Source organism: Arachis stenosperma, chromosome 5 (assembly GCF_014773155.1).
Source record: "Arachis stenosperma cultivar V10309 chromosome 5, arast.V10309.gnm1.PFL2, whole genome shotgun sequence".
NCBI classification, from domain to species: domain Eukaryota; kingdom Viridiplantae; phylum Streptophyta; class Magnoliopsida; order Fabales; family Fabaceae; genus Arachis; species Arachis stenosperma.
This window is the reverse complement of record NC_080381.1, coordinates 87,334,378-87,338,362: the sequence shown is the minus strand read 5'-3', so window position 1 is coordinate 87,338,362 and position 3,985 is coordinate 87,334,378. Positions and strand designations below refer to the sequence as shown.

General features: G+C 38.7%; 1 non-coding gene across 1 annotated transcript; it reads right to left on the bottom strand.

Annotated features, from left to right (window-relative positions):
* Window positions 1-3,528: 3,528 nt before the first annotated feature.
* Window positions 3,529-3,636, bottom strand: LOC130984342 (small nucleolar RNA R71). The gene has a single exon (XR_009088283.1). It is a non-coding gene; the product is annotated as a small nucleolar RNA R71 (small nucleolar RNA).
* Between the last annotated feature and the right edge of the window lie 349 nt (window positions 3,637-3,985).

Sequence of the window (3,985 nt, the reverse complement as noted above, 5' to 3'; positions counted from 1 at the left end):
TGAGGGACCTGAGCAAAAATCTGATTCAGAGACTAAAAAGGACTGCAGATGCTATTGGATTCTGACCTCCCTACACTCGAAGTAGATTTTCTGGAGCTACAGAAGCCCAATTGGCGCGCTCTCAACGGCGTTGGAAAGTAGACATCCTGGGCTTTCCAGCAATATATTATAGTCCATACTTTGCCCAAGATTTGATGGCCCAAACCGGCGTTCAAAGTCACCCTCAGAATTCCCAGCGTTAAACGCCCAAACTGGCACAAGAATGGGAGTTAAACGCCCAAACTGGCAACAAAACGGGAGTTAAACGCCAAGAAGAGTCTCTACACGAAAAATGCTTCATTGCTCAGCCCAAGCACACACCAAGTGGGCCCGGAAGTGGATTTTTATATCATTTACTCATTTCTGTACACCTTAGGCTACTAGTTTTCTATAAGTAGGACCTTTTACTATTGTATTTTTCATCTTTGGACATCTAGTTCTTAGATCAGATCTTGGTTCTTCTGGTTCCCTCTCTGGGGCCGAAACCAATGATCACTCTTGTTCTTATGTATTTTCAACGGTGGAGTTTCTACACACCATAGATTAAGGTGTGGAGCTCTGCTGTACCTCGAGTATTAATGCAATTACTATTGTTCTTCCATTCAATTCCGCTTGTTCTTGTTCTAAGATATCACTTGTTCTTCAACTTGATGAATGTGATGATCCGTGACACTCATCATCATTCTCACTTATGAACAAGGTGACTGACAACCACTTTTGTTCTACAAGCAACCAAGGCTCTAGTGAATATCTCTTGGATTCTTTAATCGGAATCTTCGTGGTAGAGGCAGGACTTGATGACGGCATTCAAGAGAATCCGGAAGGTCTAAACCTTGTCTGTGGTATTCTGAGTAGGATTCAATGACTGAATGACTGTGACGTGCTTCAAACTCTAACCTGCTGGGCGTTAGTGACAGACGCAAAAGAGGGATTCTATTCCAGCAGGGGCGGGAACCAAACCGGTGATTGGCCGTACTGTGACAGAGTGCGTGAGCATTAGCTTTTACTGCGAGGATGGGAGGTAACTGCTGACAACAGTGAAACCCTACACGAGCTTGCCATGGAAAGGAGTAAGAAGGATTGGATGAAGGGAGTAAGAAAGCAGAGAGACGGAAGGGAAGGCATCTTCATACGCTTGTCTGAAGCTCTTACACCAATGATATACATAAGTATCACTATCTTTATCTTTTATATTATTTTCGTTCATCACCATATCCATTTGAGTCTGCCTGACTAAGATTTACAACGTGACCATAGCTTGCTTCATACCAACAATCTCTGTGGGATCGACCCTTACTCACGTAAGGTATTACTTGGACGACCCAGTGCACTTGCTGGTTAGTTGTGCGAAGTTGTAGTGATCACAATTTCGCGCACTAAGTTTTTGGCGCCGTTGCCGGGGATTGTTTGTGTATGGACAACTGACGGTTCATCTTGTTGCTTAGATTAGGTATTTTTTTTCTTCAGAGTTCTTAAGAATGAATTCTAGTGTTTCAAGGTGATGTTCTTATCATCACCAAAGCTGATTGATCCTCATCAATTGAGCTCTTGAATGCAATGTCCTGCTGAAGCTTAGCTAGCTATGTCTAATTCCTTTAGACTAAAGCTTTAGACTAACATTGCATGATTCCTAGAATTCTAATTAAGAATTTTGATACCTTTATTTTCCTTTTCACTTAATTTTCGAAAAAGCACAAAAAAAAATTGCAAAATCATAAAATCCAAAAATATTTCTTGTTTGAGTCTAGAGTCTCATCTTAAGTTTAGTGTCAATTGCATGTTTCTGTTCTTATTGCATTCATGCATGTGTCCTCATTGATCTTCAAGTTGTTCTTGATGATTTCCTTGTTTTGATCTTTGAATTCTGTTGACTTAAAGTGTTTTGTTGTTTCTCATGTGCATTCTCATTTTGTTAGTGTCAATAGTATACAAACTGCTAAGTTTGGTGTCTTGCATGCATTGCTATTTGATTTTAGTTGCATTTTGATTATTCCTCATTATTAAAAATCCAAAAATATTTTTTATTTGTGTCTTTTCAAGTCAATAATACAGAGAATTGAAGATTCAGAACATACTGCAGAGGAATCACACAGAAAAAGCTGGGCATTCAAAAATGCCCAGTGAAGAAGACAGACTGGCGTTTAAACGCCAGCCAGGGTGCCTGGTTGGGCGTTTAACGCCCAAAAGGGTAGTAGTTTGGGCGTTAAACGCCAGAATGTGCACCATTCTGGGCGTTTAACGCCAGGATGGCACAAGGGGGAAGATTTTGTTTTCAAAATCAATTTTTTTCAAGTTTTCAAAGTTTTTCAAAATCAAATCTTTTTCAAATCATATCTTTTCAATCAAATGTTTTCAAAATCAATTTCTTTCCTTTTTCAAAGATACTTACTAACAATTAATGATTTGATTGAACATTTTTTGCCTTTTCTGTTAAGGAAGGTTTTATGTTTGAATCATATCTTTTCTTGTTAGGCAAGTCATTAATTTTTAAAATCATATCTTTTCAAATTGTTTTCAAATCAAATCTTTTTAAAATGTTTTTCAAATCATATCTTCTCAATCACATCTCTTTAAAACCAATCATATCTTCTTAACCACATCTTTTTCAAAATAGTTTTCAATCAAATCTTTTTAACTTCTAATTTCAAAATCTTTTTCAAAAATCACTTGATTTCTTTCCCACTCTTATTTTCGAAAATCAATTAGTGTTTTTCAAAAATTTTTCAAAATCTTTTACTTAATTTTCGAAAATTACTTCCCTTCTTCTCACATCCTTCTGTTTATGGACTAACACTATCCCTTAATGCAAAATTCGAACTCCATCTTCTTTGATAAGTTCGAATTTTCTACTTCTGTCTTCTATTTCTCTTCTTCCTCTGACACTTCAAGGAATCTCTATACTGTGACATAGAGGATTCCATATTTTCTTGTTCTCTTCTCTTTCATATGAGCAGGAACAAAGACAAAGGCATTCTTGTTGAAGCTGACCCTGAACCTGAAAGGACCTTGAAGAGAAAGCTAAGAGAAGCCAAAACACAACTCTCTTTAGAGGACCTGACCGAATTCTTCAAAGAAGAAGAACACATGGCAGCCGAAAACAACAACAATGCCAACAATGCAAGGAAGGTGCTGGGTGACTTTACTGCACCTACTCCCAACTTCTATGGGAGAAGCATCTCTATCCCTGCCATTGGAGCAAACAAACTTTGAGCTTAAGCCTCAATTAGTTTCTCTAATGCAACAGAATTGCAAGTTCCATGGACTTCCAATGGAAGATCCTCATCAGTTTTTAGCTGAGTTCTGCAAATCTGTGACACAGTCAAGACCAATGGGATTGACCCTGAGGTCTACAGACTGATGCTATTCCCTTTTGCTGTAAGAGACAGAGCTAGAATATGGTTGGACCCTCAACCTAAAGAAAGCCTGGACTCTTGGGAAAAGCTAGTCAATGCCTTCTTGGCAAAGTTCTTTCCACCTCAAAAATTGAGTAAGCTTAGAGTGGAAGTCCAAACCTTCAGACAGAAGGATGGAGAATCCCTCTATGAAGCTTGGGAAAGATACAAACAATTAATCAGAAAGTGTCCCTCTGACATGCTTTCTGAATAGGAGCATCATAGGTATTTTCTATGATGGTCTCTCTGAACTGTCCAAGGTGTCTTTGGATAGCTCTGCTGGAGGATCTCTTCATCTGAAGAAGACGCCTACAGAGGCTCAGGAACTGATTGAAATGGTTGCAAATAACCAATTCATGTACACTTCTGAAAGGAATCCTGTGAACAATGGGACTAGTCAGAAGAAAGGAGTTCTTGAGATTGACACTCTGAATGCCATACTGGCTCAGAACAAGATATTGACTCAACAAGTCAATTTGATTTCTCAAAGTCTGTCTGGAATGCAAAAAGCACCTGGCAGTACTAAGGATGCTTCATCTGAGGAAGAAGCTTAT